This window comes from Ranitomeya variabilis, chromosome 1 (assembly GCF_051348905.1).
Source record: "Ranitomeya variabilis isolate aRanVar5 chromosome 1, aRanVar5.hap1, whole genome shotgun sequence".
Taxonomy (NCBI): Eukaryota; Metazoa; Chordata; class Amphibia; order Anura; family Dendrobatidae; genus Ranitomeya; species Ranitomeya variabilis.
The window spans coordinates 1,045,697,227-1,045,719,067 of NC_135232.1; the positions used below are offsets into that span (position 1 = coordinate 1,045,697,227).

The 21,841-nt window shown below is 45.8% G+C and overlaps 1 protein-coding gene across 5 annotated transcripts in view; it reads left to right on the forward strand.

Annotated features, from left to right (window-relative positions):
* NMU (neuromedin U) overlaps window positions 1-21,841 on the forward strand; it is a 139,534-nt gene that overhangs the window by 71,335 nt on the left and 46,358 nt on the right. The gene's annotated exons all lie outside the window — the stretch shown is intronic.

The following is a 21,841-nucleotide window of genomic DNA, read 5'->3' on the forward strand; positions in this document are numbered from 1 at the left end:
GCTTTATTTAGTTGAGGACAACACCAGGGAGGGGCAGAAGCCGTTAGTAGGCCCTAACCACCATTTTTTTTTTAAAACCACTTAATGAGAGCCGGAAGGTTGAAGCTCAGCTTTATTTAGTTGAGGACAACACCAGGGAGGGGCAGAAGCCGTTAGTAGGCCCTAACCACCATTTTTTTTTTTTTTAAAACCACATAATGAGAGCCGGAAGGTTGAAGCTCAGCTTTATTTAGTTGAGGACAACACCAGGGAGGGGCAGAAGCCGTTAGTAGGCCCTAACCACCATTTTTTTTTTTAAAACCACATAATGAGAGCCGGAAGGTTGAAGCTCAGCTTTATTTAGTTGAGGACAACACCAGGGAGGGGCAGAAGCCGTTAGTAGGCCCTAACCACCATTTTTTTTTTAAAACCACATAATGAGAGCCGGAAGGTTGAAGCTCAGCTTTATTTAGTTGAGGACAACACCAGGGAGGGGCAGAAGCCGTTAGTAGGCCCTAACCACCATTTTTTTTTTAAAACCACTTAATGAGAGCCGGAAGGTTGAAGCTCAGCTTTATTTAGTTGAGGACAACACCAGGGAGGGGCAGAAGCCGTTAGTAGGCCCTAACCACCATTTTTTTTTTTTTTAAAACCACATAATGAGAGCCGGAAGGTTGAAGCTCAGCTTTATTTAGTTGAGGACAACACCAGGGAGGGGCAGAAGCCGTTAGTAGGCCCTAACCACCATTTTTTTTTTTAAAACCACATAATGAGAGCCGGAAGGTTGAAGCTCAGCTTTATTTAGTTGAGGACAACACCAGGGAGGGGCAGAAGCCGTTAGTAGGCCCTAACCACCATTTTTTTTTTTAAAACCACATAATGAGAGCCGGAAGGTTGAAGCTCAGCTTTATTTAGTTGAGGACAACACCAGGGAGGGGCAGAAGCCGTTAGTAGGCCCTAACCACCATTTTTTTTTTAAAACCACTTAATGAGAGCCGGAAGGTTGAAGCTCAGCTTTATTTAGTTGAGGACAACACCAGGGAGGGGCAGAAGCCGTTAGTAGGCCCTAACCACCATTTTTTTTTTTAAAACCACATAATGAGAGCCGGAAGGTTGAAGCTCAGCTTTATTTAGTTGAGGACAACACCAGGGAGGGGCAGAAGCCGTTAGTAGGCCCTAACCACCATTTTTTTTTTTAAAACCACATAATGAGAGCCGGAAGGTTGAAGCTCAGCTTTATTTAGTTGAGGACAACACCAGGGAGGGGCAGAAGCCGTTAGTAGGCCCTAACCACCATTTTTTTTTTAAAACCACTTAATGAGAGCCGGAAGGTTGAAGCTCAGCTTTATTTAGTTGAGGACAACACCAGGGAGGGGCAGAAGCCGTTAGTAGGCCCTAACCACCATTTTTTTTTTTAAAACCACATAATGAGAGCCGGAAGGTTGAAGCTCAGCTTTATTTAGTTGAGGACAACACCAGGGAGGGGCAGAAGCCGTTAGTAGGCCCTAACCACCATTTTTTTTTTTAAAACCACATAATGAGAGCCGGAAGGTTGAAGCTCAGCTTTATTTAGTTGAGGACAACACCAGGGAGGGGCAGAAGCCGTTAGTAGGCCCTAACCACCATTTTTTTTTTTAAAACCACATAATGAGAGCCGGAAGGTTGAAGCTCAGCTTTATTTAGTTGAGGGCAACACCAGGGAGGGGCAGAAGCCGTTAGTAGGCCCTAACCACCATTTTTTTTTTTAAAACCACATAATGAGAGCCGGAAGGTTGAAGCTCAGCTTTATTTAGTTGAGGGCAACACCAGGGAGGGGCAGAAGCCGTTAGTAGGCCCTAACCAAAGTTGAAGGCCAAATGCAGTTTAATTTCTGATACTATAGGCCGAAAGCCAGAAGGTGGAAGTTCCGATTTAGACAGTGGAGGACAATTTGAATTAGGGACTGCAGACAGACTTAGTAGGCTGTCCCCTGTGGACCATGCATCCACCACATTAACCCATTGCGCCGTAATGGACACGTAATCTTCCGTGGCCATGCCTACAGGTCCATGCGTCTGTTGTCAGGTGCACCTTTGTACTCACAGATTGCCAGAGTGCATGGACAATGCGGTCTTCTACATGCTGGTGGAGGGTTGGGATGGCTTTTCTCGCAAAAGAAGTGTCGACTGGTTAGCTTGTAGCGTGGTACAGCGTAGTCCATCATGGCCTTATTAATAGTAAATAAAATATATAACTAGGCTCTATGAACTTTTAAATAGGTTCCAGGGGTACACGGGCAGCATTGGTGTGGTCAGTGGAGGAGTATTGCAAGTAGGGGCTGCAGACAGGCTATCAAAGGCCTAAAATAACAAACAGTAGGCAGTCATGGCAGTTTTACATCGGTTACATGGATACACAGGCAGGCACTCCAGGCAGCATTGTGCTCAGTGGAGGAGTATTGCAAGTAGGGGCCGCAGACAGGCTATCAAAGGCCTAAAATAACAAACAGTAGGCAGTCATGGCAGTTTTACATCGGTTACATGGATACACAGGCAGGCACTCCAGGCAGCATTGTGGTCAGTGGAGGAGTATTGCAAGTAGGGGCCGCAGACAGGCTATCAAAGGCCTAAAATAACAAACAGTAGGCAGTCATGGCAGTTTTACATCGGTTACATGGATACACAGGCAGCTAGGTGGTGAGTGGAGGAGTATTTAAAGTAAGGACCGCAGACAGGCTATCAAAGGCCTAACATAACAAACAATAGGCTCATGGCAGTTTTACAGCGGTTACATGGATACACGGGCAGGCAGCTTGGTGGTGAGTGGAGGAGTATTTAAAGTATGGACCGCAGACAGGCTTCGAAGGCCTAACACAATAAAATGGGCTGGCTGTAGGCACTTTAAAATTGGTTCCAGGGGTACACGGGCAGCAGTGGTCTGGTCAGTGGAGGACTAGTGGAAGGAGGGAGCGCAGAAAGGCTTCAAAGGCCTAAAATAACAAACAATAGGCTCATGGCAGTTTTACAGCGGTTACATGGATACACGGGCAGGCAGCTTGGTGGTCAGTGGAGGAGTAGGGACCGCAGACAGGCTATCAAAGGCCTAAAATAACAAACAATAGGCTCATGGCAGTTTTACAGCGGTTACATGGATACACGGGCAGGCAGCTTGGTGGTGGTGAGTGGAGGAGTATTTAAAGTAGGGACCGCAGACAGGCTATCAAAGGCCTAACATAAAAAAACAATAGGCTCATGGCAGTTTCACAGCGGTTACATGGATACACGGGCAGGCAGCTTGGTGGTGGTGAGTGGAGGAGTATTTAAAGTAGGGACCGCAGACAGGCTATCAAAGGCCTAACATAACAAACAATAGGCTCATGGCAGTTTTACAGCGGTTACATGGATACACGGGCAGGCAGCTTGGTGCTGAGTGGAGGAGTATTTAAAGTATGGACCGCAGACAGGCTTCGAAGGCCTAACACAATAAAATGGGCTGGCTGTAGGCACTTTAAAATTGGTTCCAGGGGTACACGGGCAGCAGTGGTCTGGTCAGTGGAGGCCTAGTGGAAGTATGGACCGCAGACAGGCTTCGAAGGCCTAACACAATAAAATGGGCTGGCTGTAGGCACTTTAAAATTGGTTCCAGGGGTACACGGGCAGCAGTGGTCTGGTCAGTGGAGGACTAGTGGAAGTATGGACCGCAGACAGGCTTCGAAGGCCTAACACAATAAAATGGGCTGGCTGTAGGCACTTTAAAATTGGTTCCAGGGGTACACGGGCAGCAGTGGTCTGGTCAGTGGAGGCCTAGTGGAAGTATGGACCGCAGACAGGCTTCGAAGGCCTAACACAATAAAATGGGCTGGCTGTAGGCACTTTAAAATTGGTTCCAGGGGTACACGGGCAGCAGTGGTCTGGTCAGTGGAGGACTAGTGGAAGTATGGACCGCAGACAGGCTTCGAAGGCCTAACACAATAAAATGGGCTGGCTGTAGGCACTTTAAAATTGGTTCCAGGGGTACACGGGCAGCAGTGGTCTGGTCAGTGGAGGACTAGTGGAAGTATGGACCGCAGACAGGCTTCGAAGGCCTAACACAATAAAATGGGCTGGCTGTAGGCACTTTAAAATTGGTTCCAGGGGTACACGGGCAGCAGTGGTCTGGTCAGTGGAGGCCTAGTGGAAGGAGGGACCGCAGACAGGCTTCGAAGGCCTAACACAATAAAATGGGCTGGCTGTAGGCACTTTAAAATTGGTTCCAGGGGTACACGGGCAGCAGTGGTCTGGTCAGTGGAGGACTAGTGGAAGGAGGGAGCGCAGAAAGGCTTCAAAGGCCTAAAATAACAAACAATAGGCTCATGGCAGTTTTACAGCGGTTACATGGATACACGGGCAGGCAGCTTGGTGGTCAGTGGAGGAGTAGGGACCGCAGACAGGCTATCAAAGGCCTAAAATAACAAACAATAGGCTCATGGCAGTTTTACAGCGGTTACATGGATACACGGGCAGGCAGCTTGGTGCTGAGTGGAGGAGTAGTGCAAGGAGTGTCTGTCCCAGTACTCCCAAAATATAAATAGATGTTAATGTCTCGCAAAACAACCAAAACAAAAAAAAAGATGGCATACTTAGGTACAGGGGTGGGCTCATCTGCTGTGTTTCTGACATAGTAATTTGGCAGTAACTATTTAATGGTGCCAATATAGGACACAGACACAGACTACTTTAAGTTGCATCATAGATGTCTACAAATTTGTATTGTCAGTGCCAGACATTGAATGATGTCAGCGAATAGACTAAAGATTGGTGGAGCTGTGCGACATAATTTTGCACGTAGTAGAGCCCAGTTTGAGCTGGGGTAGGGGGGAACTCTCTTGAGGCCGGCGGGACCGCCCCAGGGCCACTCATGTTACAACGGTGTGTCTGACGTTGGGTGCGCACCACCACCGCCAGAGACACTACATTGTACTATGAGGGACCCAGTAGCAATGCCGTCAACCAAAAGCGAGCACACCCACCTCTTCAGACAAACAGCAGTCTCACGGGTGCTTGCGCCAAGTCGCGATACCACGGCCCCGTGTGGGGAGTTTGGCCATTTAGGGAGGTGTAAACATGTCGTATGCTGTACAATCTGCAGCAGCAAATTAGACATTAGAAAAGTAATTCACAGGCAAGAGCTTTTCATAGGAAAGCTAGGTGTCGGCCGGGCAAGGTGGGGCAAAAGATTTTGAAATCCAGTTGTGGTTCATTTTAATGAATGTTAGATCGTCAACATTTTGGGTAGCCAGACGAGTCCTTTTTTCGGTTAATATTGACCCTGCAGCACTGAATACTCTTTCTGATAGGACACTTGCTGCCGGGCAAGCAAGCTCCTGCAATGCATATTCTGCCAATTCTGGCCAGGTGTCTAATTTGGAGGCCCAGTAATCAAATGGGAATGACGGTTGAGGGAGAACATCGATAAGGGATGAAAAATAGTTAGTAACCATACTGGACAAATGTTGTCTCCTGTCACTTTCAATTGATGCAGCAGTACCTGTCCTGTCTGCGGTCATAGCAAAATCACTCCACAACCTGGTCAGAAAACCCCTCTGTCCAACGCCACTTCTGATGTGTGCACCCCTAACACTCCTAGTCTGCTGCCCCCTGGAGCTCGTGTGAGAACGATCACGTGCGCTGTGTGCTGGGAATGCCTGAAGCAAACGGTCAACAAGAGTTGATTGTTTGGTTGCTAATATTAGTTCCAAGTTCTCATGTGGCATAATATTTTGCAATTTGCCTTTATAGCGTGGATCAAGGAGGCAGGCCAACCAGTAATCGTCATCGTTCATCATTTTCGTAATGCGTGTGTCCCTTTGTAGGATACGTAAGGCATAATCCGCCATGTGGGCCAAAGTTCCACTTGTCAAATCTCCGGTTGTGATTGGTTGAGGGGCAGTTGCAGGCAAATCTACGTCACTTGTGTCCCTCAAAAAACCAGAACCCGGCCGTGACACGCAACCAATTTCCTGTGCCCCCGTGAAAGTTTCCGCATTAAAAATATACTCATCCCCATCATCCTCCTCATCCTCCACCTCCTCTTCGCCCGCTACCTCGTCCTGTACACTGCCCTGACCAGACAATGGCTGACTGTCATCAAGGCTTCCCTCTTCCTCTGGTGCAGACGCCTGCTCCTTTATGTGCGTCAAACTTTGCATCAGCAGACGCATTAGGGGGATGCTCATGCTTATTACGGCGTTGTCTGCACTAACCAGCCGTGTGCATTCCTCAAAACACTGAAGGACTTGACACATGTCTTGTATCTTCGACCACTGCACACCTGACAACTCCATGTCTGCCATCCTACTGCCTGCCCGTGTATCCTCCCACAAATAAATAACAGCACGCCTCTGTTCGCACAGTCTCTGAAGCATGTGCAGTGTTGAGTTCCACCTTGTTGCAACGTCTATGATTAGGCGATGCTGGGGAAGGTTCAAAGACCGCTGATAGGTCTGCATACGGCTGGCGTGTACAGGCGAACGTCGGATATGTGAGCAAAGTGCACGCACTTTGAGGAGCAGGTCGGAGAACCCAGGATAAGTTTTCAATAAGCACTGCACCACCAGGTTTAAGGTGTGAGCCAGGCAAGGAATGTGTTTCAGTTGGGAAAGGGAGATGGCAGCCATGAAATTCCTTCCGTTATCACTCACTACCTTGCCTGCCTCAAGATCTACTGTGCCCAGCCACGACTGCGTTTCTTGTTGCAAGAACTCGGACAGAACTTCCGCGGTGTGTCTGTTGTCGCCCAAACACTTCATAGCCAATACAGCCTGCTGACGCTTGGCAGTAGCTGGCCCATAATGGGACAACTGGTGTGCAACAGTGTCATCTGCCGATGGAGTGGTTGGCCGACTGCGTTCTGTGGAAGAGCTGTAGCTTCTGCAGGAGGACGAGGAGGAGGAGGAGGGGGTGCGAACGCCTACAGCCAACTGTTTCCTAGACCGTGGGCTAGGCACAACTGTCCCTAAATTGATGTCGCCTGTGGACCCTGCATCCACCACATTCACCCAGTGTGCCGTGATGGACACATAACGTCCCTGGCCATGCCTACTGGTCCATGCATCTGTAGTCAGGTGCACCTTTGTACTCACAGATTGCCTGAGTGCATGGACGATGCGCTGTTTAACATGCTGGTGCAGGGCTGGGATGGCTTTTCTGGAAAAAAAGTGTCGACTGGGTAGCTCGTATCGTGGTTCAGCGTACTCCATCAGGGCTTTGAAAGCTTCGCTTTCAACTAACCGGTAGGGCATCATCTCTAACGAGATTAGTCTAGCTATGTGGGCGTTAAAACCCTGTGTACGCGGATGCGAGGATAAGTACTTCCTTTTTCTAACCAGAGTCTCATGTAGGGTGAGCTGGACTGGAGAGCTGTAGATCGTGGAACTTTCGGGTGTGCCGGTGGACATGGCAGACTGAGAGACGGTTGGAGACGGTATTGTTTCCGCCGGTGCCCTACATGCAATATTTCCTCCTACAAAACTGGTGATTCCCTGACCCTGACTGCTTTTGGCTGGCAAAGAAACCTGCACAGATACTGCCGGTGGTGCGGAAAATGGTGGCCTTACAGTGACGGAAGGGATGTTGCGTTGCTGACTAGCTTCATTGGCCGAGGGTGCTACAACCTTGAGGGACGTTTGGTAGTTAGTCCAGGCTTGAGAATGCATGGTGGTTAAGTGTCTATGCATGCAACTAGTATTTAGACTTTTCAGATTCTGACCTCTGCTTAAGCTAGTTGAACATTTTTGACAGATGACTTTGCGCTGATCAGTTGGATGTTGTTTAAAAAAATGCCAGACTGCACTCTTCCTAGACTCTGATCCCTTTTCAGGGATTGCAGACTGAGCTTTAACCGGATGGCAACGCTGTGCTCCAACAGGTTTTGGCTTTGACACGCGTTTTGGTCCAGATACGGGCCCGGCAGATGGAACCTGTTGCGATGTTGATGCCTGCTGCGGCCCCTCCTCCACCTCCGCTTCTGAACTACTGCCGCCTGCACCCTGTTCCCCCAATGGCTGCCAATCGGGGTCAATAACTGGGTCATCTATTACCTCCTCTTCGAGCTCGTGTGCAACTTCGTCTGTGTCACTGTGTCGGTCGGTGGTATAGCGTTCGTGGCGGGGCAACATAGTCTCATCAGGGTCTGATTGTGGATCTGTACCCTGAGAGGGCAATGTGGTGGTCTGAGTCAAAGGAGCAGCATAGTACTCTGGCTGTGGCTGTGCATCAGTGCACTCCATGTCAGAATATACTTGTAATGGGCATGGCCTGTTAAATGTTTCACTTTCTAAGCCAGGGACGGTATGTGTAAAGAGCTCCATGGAGTGACCCGTTGTGTCGCCTGCTGCATCCTTCTCTCTTGTTGTAGTTTTTGCTGAGGAGGACAAGGAAGCGACTTGTCCCTGACCGTGAACATCCACAAGCGACGCGCTGCTTTTACATTTACCAGTTTCGGAAGAGGAGGCAAAAGAGCTAGAGGCTGAGTCTGCAATGTAAGCCAAAACTTGCTGTTGCTGCTCCGCCTTTAAAAGCGGTTTTCCTACTCCCAGAAAAGAGAGCGTTCGAGGCCTTGTGTAGCCTGACGACGAAACTGGCTCCACAGCTCCAGACTTAGGTGGAATATTTTTATCCCCACGACCACCTGATGCTCCACTACCACTACCATCATTACCAGCTGACAATGAACGCCCACGACGACCTCTTGCACCAGACTTCCTCATTGTTTTAAAATCTTAACCAAAGTAACTTTATTTGTTGCTATCAAACAACTTACACGGTGAGCTATAACTTCAGTATGATTTCAATATCCCTTAACAGGTTGGTGAGACCACAAGGAAAATCAGGCACAATGTTACACACTCTGTTTTCTGTGGCACAAAATCACAGAGATGACACACACGCAGGACTGTCACTCAAGCACTAATGTCAATATTAATCTCCCACCTAATTTATTTATTTTTTTTTCTCAGGGAGACTTTAGAAACCAAATAATATTAAAAAAAAAAAAAAAAAAGGCTTTCTATGGCCCACAATTAGAGAGAGAGAGGTGGCACAACCAGGAGTCAAGACTGGCGCACAAGCTGAAAGGGCAATATTACTCTCCCACTGTTTTTTATGTTTTTTTTGTTTTTTTCAGGGAGACTTTAGAAACCAAATAATATTAAAAAAACCAAAAAAAAAAAAGGCTTTCTATGGCCCACTGAATGAGAGGGAGAGAGGTGGCACACCCAGGAGTCAAGACTGGCACACAAGCTGAAAGGGCAATATTACTCTCCCACTGTTTTTTTATGTATTTTTTGTTTTTTCAGGGAGACTTTAGAAACCCAATAATATTTAAAAAAAAAAATAAATAGGCTTTCTATGGCCCACTGAATGAGAGGGAGAGAGGTGACACACCCAGGAGTCAAGACTGGCACACAAGCTGAAAGGGCAATATTACTCTCCCACTGTTTTTTTATGTATTTTTTGTTTTTTCAGGGAGACTTTAGAAACCCAATAATATTTAAAAAAAAAAATAAATAGGCTTTCTATGGCCCACTGAATGAGAGGGAGAGAGGTGACACACCCAGGAGTCAAGACTGGCACACAAGCTGAAAGGGCAATATTACTCTCCCACTGTTTTTTTAGGTTTTTTTTTTTTTTTCAGGGAGAATTAGAAACCAAATAATATTAAAAAAAAAAAAAAAATAGGCTTTCTATGGCCCACTGAATGAAAGGGAGAGAGGTGGCACACCCAGGAGTCAAGACTGGCACACAAGCTGAAAGGGCAATATTACTCTCCCACTGTTTTTTTATGTATTTTTTGTTTTTTCAGGGAGACTTTAGAAACCCAATAATATTTAAAAAAAAAAATAAATAGGCTTTCTATGGCCCACTGAATGAGAGGGAGAGAGGTGGCACACCCAGGAGTCAAGACTGGCACACAAGCTGAAAGGGCAATATTACTCTCCCACTGTTTTTTTAGGTTTTTTTTTTTTTTTCAGGGAGAATTAGAAACCAAATAATATTAAAAAAAAAAAAAATAGGCTTTCTATGGCCCACTGAATGAAAGGGAGAGAGGTGGCACACCCAGGAGTCAAGACTGGCACACAAGCTGAAAGGGCAATATTACTCTCCCACTGTTTTTTTATGTATTTTTTGTTTTTTCAGGGAGACTTTAGAAACCCAATAATATTTAAAAAAAAAAATAAATAGGCTTTCTATGGCCCACTGAATGAGAGGGAGAGAGGTGGCACACCCAGGAGTCAAGACTGGCACACAAGCTGAAAGGGCAATATTACTCTCCCACTGTTTTTTTAGGTTTTTTTTTTTTTTCAGGGAGACTTTAGAAACCAAATAATATTAAAAAAAAAAAAAAAAAAAAAAAAATAGGCTTGCTATAGCCCACTGAATGAGAGATAGCACACACAGCAGTGGCACACAAGCCCTGACTGAGGCCAATATTTTTCTCCCACTGATTGATGTAGTGTTTTTGTGTTGAGGTAGAATTTAGAACACAAATCACGGAAAAAATAAATAGGCTTTCTATGGCCCACTGAATGAAAGGGAGAGAGGTGGCACACCCAGGAGTCAAGACTGGCACACAAGCTGAAAGGGCAATATTACTCTCCCACTGTTTTTTTATGTATTTTTTGTTTTTTCAGGGAGACTTTAGAAACCCAATAATATTTTAAAAAAAAAAAAAGGCTTTCTATGGCCCACAATTAGAGAGAGAGAGGTGGCACAACCAGGAGTCAAGACTGGCGCACAAGCTGAAAGGGCAATATTACTCTCCCACTGTTTTTTATGTTTTTTTTGTTTTTTTCAGGGAGACTTTAGAAACCAAATAATATTAAAAAAACCAAAAAAAAAAAAGGCTTTCTATGGCCCACTGAATGAGAGGGAGAGAGGTGGCACACCCAGGAGTCAAGACTGGCACACAAGCTGAAAGGGCAATATTACTCTCCCACTGTTTTTTTATGTATTTTTTGTTTTTTTCAGGGAGACTTTAGAAACCCAATAATATTTAAAAAAAAAAATAAATAGGCTTTCTATGGCCCACTGAATGAGAGGGAGAGAGGTGGCACACCCAGGAGTCAAGACTGGCACACAAGCTGAAAGGGCAATATTACTCTCCCACTGTTTTTTTAGGTTTTTTTTTTTTTTCAGGGAGACTTTTGAAACCAAATAATATTAAAAAAAAAAAAAAAAAAAAAATATAGGCTTGCTATAGCCCACTGAATGAGAGATAGCGCACACACAGCAGTGGCACACAAGCCCTGACTGAGGCCAATATTTTTCTCCCACTGATTGATGTAGTGTTTCTGTGTTGAGGTAGATTTTAGAACACAAATCACGGAAAAAATAAATAGGCTTTCTATGGCCCACTCAGTGAGAGATGGCACACACAGGGATGGCACTGTAGCAGAAATGCCAATCTTAATCTCCCACAAAAAAAAAACAAAAAAAAAAAAAAAACTGTCCTACAATTACTATCTCCCTGCAGTAATGTAAGCCAGGTATGGCAGGCAGCAATAGGAGTGGACTGATGCACAAATTAAATAAAAAGTGTGGACAAACAAAAAAGATAGCTGTGCAGAAAGGAAGGAACAAGAGGATATGTGCTTTGAAAAAAGCAGTTGGTTTCCACAGTGGCGTACACACAGCAATACAGCTATCACGGAGCCTTCTAGGGCAGCCCAATGAGCTACAGCGCTGAGGGGAAAAAAAAAAAAAAATAGCTTCCACTGTTCCTGCACACCGAAGGTGGTGTTGGACAGTGGAAATCGCTGCAGCACAAGCGGTTTGGTGGTTAGTGGACCCTGCCTAACGCTCTCCCTGCTTCTGATGAAGCGGCAGCAACCTGTCCCTAAGCTCAGATCAGCAGCAGTAAGATGGCGGTCGGCGGGAACGCCCCTTTATAGCCCCTGTGACGCCGCAGACAGCAAGCCAATCACTGCAATGCCCTTCTCTAAGATGGTGGGGACCAGGATCTATGTCATCACGCTGCCCACACTCTGCGTTCACCTTCATTGGCTGAGAAATGGCGCTTTTCGCGTCATTGAAACGCGACTTTGGCGCGAAAGTCGCGTACCGCATGGCCGACAAGCACAGGGGTCGGATCGGGTTTCATGAGACGCCGACTTAGCCAAAAGTCGGCGACTTTTGAAAATGATCGACCCGTTTCGCTCAACCCTAGTTACCACAGCTGGACTAGTCTCATCTCTGGTAGTAGTCCATGGCCGGATCTTCAAAATATATAATCTTTGAAATGCCAGAGCATTTCAGAGTAAAACTAACCCAGGTTGCAACTATGCATCAAGGGTCTGATTCACGTGGTTTCAACAGCATGAATTAAGTGACAGGTTCCCTCTAATGCTGGTTCTTTAGTATCAGAGTGATCCTACCGCCTCCTTATTTCTGTTTTTATACAGTAATTATTACATTTAGAGCATGTCAGTGGGCCTCTTTACACCAGATTCTGGAGCATGTCCAACCCTGGTTTCATGTCATGTTATACAGGTCCTTCTCAAAAAATTAGCATATAGTGTTAAATTTCATTATTTACCATAATGTAATGATTACAATTAAACTTTCATATATTATAGATTCATTATCCACCAACTGAAATTTGTCAGGTCTTTTATTGTTTTAATACTGATGATTTTGGCATACAACTCCTGATAACCCAAAAAACCTGTCTCAATAAATTAGCATATTTCACCCGACCAATCAAATAAAAGTGTTTTTTAATACCAAACAAAAAAAAATCAAATAATAATATTCAGTTATGCACTCAATACTTGGACGGGAATCCTTTGGCAGAAATGACTGCTTCAATGCGGCGTGGCATGGAGGCAATCAGCCTGTGACACTGCTGAGATGTTATGGAGGCCCAGGATGCTTCAATAGCGGCCTTAAGCTCATCCAGAGTGTTGGGTCTTGCGTCTCTCAACTTTCTCTTCACAATATCCCACAGATTCTCTATGGGGTTCAGGTCAGGAGAGTTGGCAGGCCAATTGAGCACAGTAATACCATGGTCAGTAAACCATTTACCAGTGGTTTTGGCACTGTGAGCAGGTGCCAGGTCGTGCTGAAAAATGAAATCTTCATCTCCATAAAGCATTTCAGCCGATGGAAGCATGAAGTGCTCCAAAATCTCCTGATAGCTAGCTGCATTGACCCTGCCCTTGATGAAACACAGTGGACCAACACCAGCAGCTGACATGGCACCCCACATCATCACTGACTGTGGGTACTTGACACTGGACTTCAGGCATTTTGGCATTTCCTTCTCCCCAGTCTTCCTCCAGACTCTGGCACCTTGATTTCCGAATGACATGCAAAATTTGCTTTCATCAGAAAAAAGTACTTGGGACCACTTAGCAACAGTCCAGTGCTGCTTCTCTGTAGCCCAGGTCAGGCGCTTCTGCCGCTGTTTATGGTTCAAAAGTGGCTTTACCTGGGGAATGCGGCACCTGTAGCCCATTTCCTGCACACGCCTGTGCACGGTGGCTCTGGATGTTTCCACACCAGACTCAGTCCACTGCTTCCTCAGGTTCCCCAAGTTCTGGAATCGGTCCTTCTCCACAATCTTCCTCAGGGTCCGGTCACCTCTTCTCGTTGTACAGCGTTTTCTGCCACATTGTTTCCTTCCAACAGACTTACCATTGAGGTGCCTTGATACAGCACTCTGGGAACAGCCTATTTGTTGAGAAATTTCTTTCTGGGTCTTACCCTCTTGCTTGAGGGTGTCAGTGATGGCCTTCTTGACATCTGTCAGGTCGCTAGTCTTACCCATGATGGGGGCTTTGAGTAATGAACCAGGCAGGGAGTTTTTAAAAGCCTCAGGTATCTTTTGCATGTGTTTAGAGTTAATTAGTTGATTCAGAAGATTAGGGTAATAGGTCGTTTAGAGAACCTTTTCTTGATATGCTAATTTATTGAGACAGGTTTTTTGGGTTATCAGGAGTTGTATGCCAAAATCATCAGTATTAAAACAATAAAAGACCTGACAAATTTCAGTTGGTGGATAATGAATCTATAATATATGAAAGTTTAATTGTAATCATTACATTATGGTAAATAATGAAATTTAACACTATATGCTAATTTTTTGAGAAGGACCTGTACTGTATATTGTGACACTGAACCACACAGATATCTTTATAGTTTAAAACTTTCGCGTATGTAGTTTCTTAATATACATAATAAACTACTCAATAAAATATCTTATAGCATTTTTTAATTTATTGAATTTGTGTTGACATTGTGCTGTTGTTGTTAGTGATGGTGTTTTATTTAAATGGAATCTGTCAGCAGGTTTTTGACATGTAATCTGAAGACAGCAGGAGATACAGGCTGAAACACAGGATTCAGAGATGTGTCACTTATCAAAGTGGTGATCTTTATTAACTGTGAATGATTTATCATTAAGAGATTAACATTGCTGGACTATATTAGTCAGGCAATGTCACCTCCCCCTGTGATAAGCACCTCACTATCTATTGACTTTGTACATCGAGAGTCGGGTGTGGGCGGATTTAGTTTTCTCAGCTCTGCTTCATTCTAACGCTAAGGCCGGGATCACACACAGCGAGACACGGCCGAGTCTCGCAGGTTAAAACCAAGCTCTGGCACCGGCACTCCAGAGCAGAGCGTGCGGCCGCACAGCAATACATGGAGCTGCACGCTCTGCTCCGGAGTACCGGTGCCAGAGCTGGGTTTTCACCTGCGAGACTCGGCCTTATCTCGCGTATGTGTGATCCCGGCCTAAAGGCTCTGATTGAGTAAGAACTGCTGCACCCAGTAATCTAAGTGATACATCATTGAATTCAGTTTCTCTTTGCATACATCATTGTTATGATCCCAATGGCAGAGGATCTCAGAGATTACAGCAAAGTCTGCAAACATAAATACCAGCTCATAGGGAAGTGGTAACTAGGCTGACCATATACCTGATCCTAGCACAAACAACTAACAGTAGCCGGGGAACGTGCCTACGTTGATTCTAGACGTCTCGCGCCAGCCGGAGAACTAACTAACCCTATCAGGGAAAATAAGACCTCTCTTGCCTCCAGAGAAAAGACCCCAAAGTTATAATACAAGCCCCCAACAAATAATAACGGTGAGGTAAGAAGAAAAGACAAACGTAAGAATGAACTAGATTTTAGCAAAGAGAGGCCCACTGACTAATAGCAGAAGATAGTAAGATGACTTATATGGTCAGCAAAAAACCCTGCAAAATATCCACGCTGAATATCCAAGAACCCCCAAACCGACTAACGGTGAGGGGGGAGAATATCAGCCCCCTAGAGCTTCCAGCGATATCAGGAATCACATTTTGTACAAGCTGGACAAAAATAGGAACAATGCAAATAAACAAAAATAAGAAAGCAGGACTTAGCTTATCTTGAAAAGAACCAGGACCTGAAGACAGGAGCAAACAGAAATGAACTGATTACAACGATGCCAGGCACTGGACTGAGAATCCAGGAAGTTTAAATAGCAACACCCCAGGCCTAACGAACCAGGTGAGTACCAACCTGGGAAAAGACAATCCAAGTGCCAAACCACTAGTGACCACAAGAGGGAGCCAAGAAGTATAGTTCACAACAGTACCCCCCTTTAAGGAGGGGTCACCGAACCCTCTCCAAGACCACCAGGGTGATCAGGATGAGCAGCGTGGAAGGCACGAACCAAATCGGCCGCATGAACATCAGAGGCGACCACCCAGGAATTATCCTCCTGACCATAGCCCTTCCATTTGACCAAATACTGAAGCCTCCGTCTAGAGAGACGAGAATCCAAGATCTTCTCCACCACGTACTCCAACTCGCCCTCAACCAACACCGGAGCAGGAGGCTCAACAGCAGGAACCACAGGCACAACGTACCGCCGCAACAAAGACCTATGTAACACGTTGTGAATGGCAAACGACACAGGAAGATCCAAACGAAAAGAAACCGGGTTAAGAACTTCCAAAATTTTATAAGGACCAATAAAGCGAGGCTTAAACTTAGGAGAGGAAACCTTCAAAGGGACATACCGAGAAGACAACCAAACCAATTCCCCAACACGAAGTCGGGGACCCACACCGCGGTGGCGGTTGGCAAAACGCTGAGCCTTCTCCTGTGACAACTTCAAGTTGTCCACCACATGATTCCAAATCCGCTGCAACCTATCCACCACGGAATCCACCCCAGGACAGTCAGAAGACTCAACATGACCCGAGGAGAAACGAGGATGAAACCCAGAGTTGCAGAAGAATGGCGAAACCAAAGTAGCGGAACTAGCCCGATTATTAAGGGCAAACTCAGCCAATGGCAAGAAGGTCACCCAATCATCCTGGTCCCCAGAAACAAAACATCTCAAATAAGCCTCCAGTGTCTGATTAGTTCGCTCCATTTGGCCATTAGTCTGAGGATGAAAGGCAGATGAAAACGACAAATCAATGCCCATTTTAGCACAAAAAGATCGCCAGAATCTGGACACAAACTGGGATCCTCTGTCGGACACGATATTCTCAGGAATGCCGTGTAAACGAACCACATTCTGAAAAAACAAAGGAACCAGATCGGAAGAGGAAGGCAACTTAGGCAAGGGCACCAAAAGGACCATCTTGGAAAAATGATCACACACCACCCAGATGACAGACATACCTTGAGACACCGGAAGATCAGAAATGAAATCCATGGAAATGTGTGTCCAAGGCCTCTTCGGGATGGGCAAGGGCAAAAGCAACCCACTGCACGAGAACAACAAGGCTTAGCCCGAGCACAAGTCCCACAGGACTGCACAAATGACCGCACATCCCGTGACAAGGAAGGCCACCAAAAGGACCTAGCCACCAAATCTCGGGTATCAAAAATTCCCGGATGCCCTGCCAACACCGAGGAATGAACCTCGGAAATAACTCTGCTGGTCCCCTTATCAGGAACAAACAGTCTGTCGGGTGGACAAGAGTCAGGTCTACCAGCCTGAAATCTCTGCAACACACGTCGCAAATCAGGAGATATGGCCGACACGATTACTCCCTCTTTAAGAATACCAGCTGGCTCCGAGACTCCAGGAGAGTCAGGCACAAAGCTCCTAGAAAGAGCATCAGCCTTAACATTCTTCGAACCAGGCAGGTACGAGACCACAAAGTCAAAACGAGAGAAAAACAATGACCAACGAGCCTGTCTAGGATTCAGGCGCTTAGCAGACTCGAGATACATCAGATTCTTGTGATCAGTCAAGACCACCACACGATGCTTAGCACCCTCGAGCCAATGACGCCACTCCTCAAATGCCCACTTCATGGCCAACAACTCCCGATTACCAACATCATAGTTCCGCTCAGCAGGCGAAAACTTCCTAGAGAAAAAAGCACATGGTCTCATCACAGAGCAACCAGAGCCTCTCTGCGACAAAACAGCCCCAGCACCGATCTCAGAAGCATCCACTTCAACCTGAAAGGGAAGTGCGACATCAGGCTGGCACAAAACAGGCGCCGAAGTAAACCGGCGCTTCAGCTCCCGGAAGGCCTCCACAGCTGCAGGAGCCCAATTAGCCACATCAGAACCTTTCTTGGTCATATCCGTCAAAGGTTTAACAACGCTAGAAAAGTTAGCGATAAAACGACGGTAGAAATTAGCAAACCCCAAGAACTTCTGAAGACTCTTAACAGACGTAGGTTGAGTCCAATCATGAATAGCTCGGACCTTGACTGGGTCCATCTCCACAGCAGAAGGGGAGAAAATAAAACCCAAAAAGGAAACCTTCTGCACTCCAAAGAGACACTTTGAGCCCTTCACAAACAAAGCATTATCACGCAAAACCTGAAACACCATCCTGACCTGCTTTACATGAGAATCCCAATCATCAGAAAAAAACAGAATATCATCCAGATAAACAATCATAAATTTATCTAGATACTTCCGGAAGATATCATGCATAAAGGACTGAAACACTGAAGGAGCATTAGAGAGCCCAAAGGGCATCACCAAGTACTCAAAATGACCTTCGGGCGTATTAAACGCGGTTTTCCATTCATCTCCTCGCTTAATGCGCACAAGGTTGTACGCACCACGAAGATCTATCTTGGTGAACCACTTGGCACCTTTAATTCAGGCAAACAAGTCTGACAACAGAGGCAAAGGATACTGAAATTTAACAGTGATTTTATTCAAAAGCCGATAGTCAATACAAGGTCTCAAAGATCCGTCCTTCTTGGCCACAAAAAAAAATCCCGCACCAAGAGGGGAAGAGGAAGGACGGATATGCCCCTTCTCCAGAGATTCCTTGATATACGAACGCATTGCGGTATGCTCAGGTACAGACAGATTAAATAGTCTTCCCTTAGGAAATTTGCTACCTGGAATCAAATCTATGGCACAGTCACAGTCCCTATGAGGAGGCAGAACACTGGACCTGGACTCGCTGAACACATCCTGATAATCAGACAAATACTCAGGAACTTCCGAAGGAGTAGAGGAAGCAATAGACACCGGCGGGGAATCACCATGAATACCCTGACAGCCCCAACTTGACACAGACATTGCCTTCCAATCCAAGACTGGATTATGAGTCTGTAACCATGGCAAACCCAAAACGACCAAATCATGCATTTTATGCAGAACAAGAAAACTAATCACCTCCCGATGTTCAGGAGTCATGCACATGGTTACCTGTGTCCAAAACTGCGGTTTATTTTCCGCCAATGGCGTAGCATCAATACCCCTCAGAGGGATAGGATTAGGCCGGAGACACACTGGTGCGAGAGACGGCCGAGTCTCGCTGGTTAAAAGCAAGCTGTGGCACCTGCATTCCGGAGCTGAGCGTGCAGCTCCATGTATTGCTATGGAGCCGCACGCTCCGCTCCGGAGTGCAGGTGCCACAGCTTGCTTTTAACCAGCGAGACTCGGCCGTCTCTCGCACCAGTGTGTCTCCGGCCTTAACCAACGGCTCAAGAACAAAACCACAGCGCTTGGCAAATGACAGATCCATAAGACTCAGGGCAGCACCTGAATCCACAAACGCCATAACAGGGTAAGAGGACAATGAGCAAATTAAAGTCACAGACAAAATAAATTTAAGTTGCAAATTACCAATGGCGACAGGACTAACAACCCTTGTTAGGCGTTTAGAGCATGCTGATATAACATGTGTAGAATCACCACAGTAAAAACACAACCCATTCTGACGTCTATGATTTTTCCGCTCATTTCTGGTCTGAATTCTATCACATTGCATCAAATCAGGTGTTTGTTTAGACAACACCACCAGAGGATTAGCGGTTTTGCGCTCCCGCAAACGCCGGTCAATTTGAATAGCCAGCGCCATGGAATCATTCAGACTTGTAGGAATGGGGAAACCCACCATCACATTCTTAATGGCTTCAGAAAGGCCATTTCTGAAGTTTGCGGCCAGAGCACACTCATTCCACTGAGTAAGCACGGACCATTTCCGAAATTTTTGGCAATACACTTCAGCTTCATCCTGGCCCTGAGAAATAGCCAGCAAGGCTTTTTCTGCCTGAACCTCAAGATTGGGTTCCTCGTAAAGCAATCCGAGCGCCAGAAAAAACGCATCAATATTTGCCAATGCCGGATCTCCTGGCGCTAGCGAGAAAGCCCAATCCTGAGGGTCACCCCGTAAAAAAGAGATAACAATTTTAACTTGCTGAACTGAGTCTCCAGATGAACGGGGTCTCAGAGATAGAAACAATTTACAATTATCCCTGAAATTCCTAAACTTAAATCGGTCTCCAGAAAACAGTTCAGGAATAGGTATTTTAGGTTCAGACATAGGACTACTGGTAACAAAATCTTGTATGCTTTGCACACGAGCAGCAAGCTGGTCCACACTTGTAATCAAGGTCTGGACATTCATGTCTGCAGCAAGCTCAAGCCACTCAGAGGTAAAGGGGAGGAAGAGAGGAAAAAAAAAAAAAATTTAGAATTTCCTTTCTTATATCCCACTTCTGCAATGCATTAAACATTCAATGTGGGCCTGGCATACTGTTATGACCCCAATGGCAGAGGGTCTCAGGAATCAATACCAAGTCTGCAAACACAAAAAACCAGCTCATAGGGCAGTGGTAACTGGGCTGACCATATATCTAATCCTAGCACCACAAATAGAAGTAGCCGGGGAACGTGCCTACGTTGGTTCTAGACGTCTCGCGCCAGCCGGAGAACTAACTAACCCTAGAAGGGAAAAGAAAGACCTTTCTTGCCTCCAGAGAAAAGACCCCAAAAGTTGGATACAAGCCCCCAACAAATAATAACAGTGAGGTAAGAGGAAAAGACAAACATAAGAATGAGCTAGGTATTTAGCAAAGAGAGGCCCACTAGCTAATAGCAGAATATAGTAAGATGACTTATATGGTCAGCAAAAACCCTATCAAAATATCCACGCTGGATATTCAAGAACCCCCGAACCGTCTAACGGCCGGGGGGAGAACACCAGCCCCCTAGAGCTTCCAGCAAGGTCAGAAATCACATTTAGTACAAGCTGGACAAAAATAGTAGCAAAGCAAGTAACTAAAAAAACAAAGAAGCAAGACAGCTTAATTTTGCAAAAGCCAGGACCAGCAGACAGGAGCAACAGAAGGATCTGATTACAACGATGCCAGGCACTGGACTAAGGATCCAGGAAGTTAATATAGCGACACCCCTGGACTAACGACCCAGGTGAGTGCCAAACAGAAAAAAGACAATCCCAGAGTCATACCACTAGTGACCACAAAAGGGAGCCAAAAAGTCTAATTCACAACAGCCAGCGCCATAGAATCATTCAGACTTGTAGGAATTGTGAAACCCACCATCACATTCTTAATGGCTTCAGAAAGGCCATTTCTGAAATTTGCGGCCAGAGCACATTCATTCCATTAAGTAAGCACGGACCATTTCCGAAATTTTTGGCAATACACTTCAGCTTCATCCTGGCCCTGAGAGATAGCCAGTAGGGCTTTTTCTGCCTGAATTTCAAGATTAGGCTCCTCATAAAGCAATCCGAGCACCAGAAAAAACGCATTAACATCCGCCAATGCCGGATCTCCTGGCGCCAACGAGAAAGCCCAATCCTGAGGGTCGCCACGCAAGAAGGAGATAACAATTTTAACTTGCTGAGCTGAATCTCCAGACGAACGAGGTTTCAAAGATAGAAACAATTTACAATTATTCCTAAAATTCCTAAATTTAAATCGATCTCCAGAGAACAGCTCAGGAATAGGTATCTTAGGCTCAGACATAGGACTGCTAACAACAAAATCCTGAATGCCCTGCACTCGTGCAGCAAGCTGATCCACACTAGTAATCAAGGTCTGAACATTCATGTCTGCAGCAAAGCTTCAAGCCACTCAGAGAAAAAGGGGAAGGAAGAAAGAGAAGGAAAAAAAACAAAAAAAACTCAGAACTTCTTTTCTTTTAATCCCGCTTCTGCAATGCATTAACTATTCACTTGGCCTGGCATACTGTTATGATCCCAATGGCAGAGGATCTCAGAGATTACAGCAAAGTCTGCAAACATAAATACCAGCTCATAGGGAAGTGGTAACTAGGCTGACCATATACCTGATCCTAGCACAAACAACTAACAGTAGCCGGGGAACATGCCTACGTTGATTCTAGACGTCTCGCGCCAGCCGGAGAACTAACTAACCCTATCAGGGAAAATAAGACCTCTCTTGCCTCCAGAGAAAAGACCCCAAAGTTATAATACAAGCCCCCAACAAATAATAACGGTGAGGTAAGAAGAAAAGACAAACGTAAGAATGAACTAGATTTTAGCAAAGAGAGGCCCACTGACTAATAGCAGAAGATAGTAAGATGACTTATATGGTCAGCAAAAAACCCTGCAAAATATCCACGCTGAATATCCAAGAACCCCCA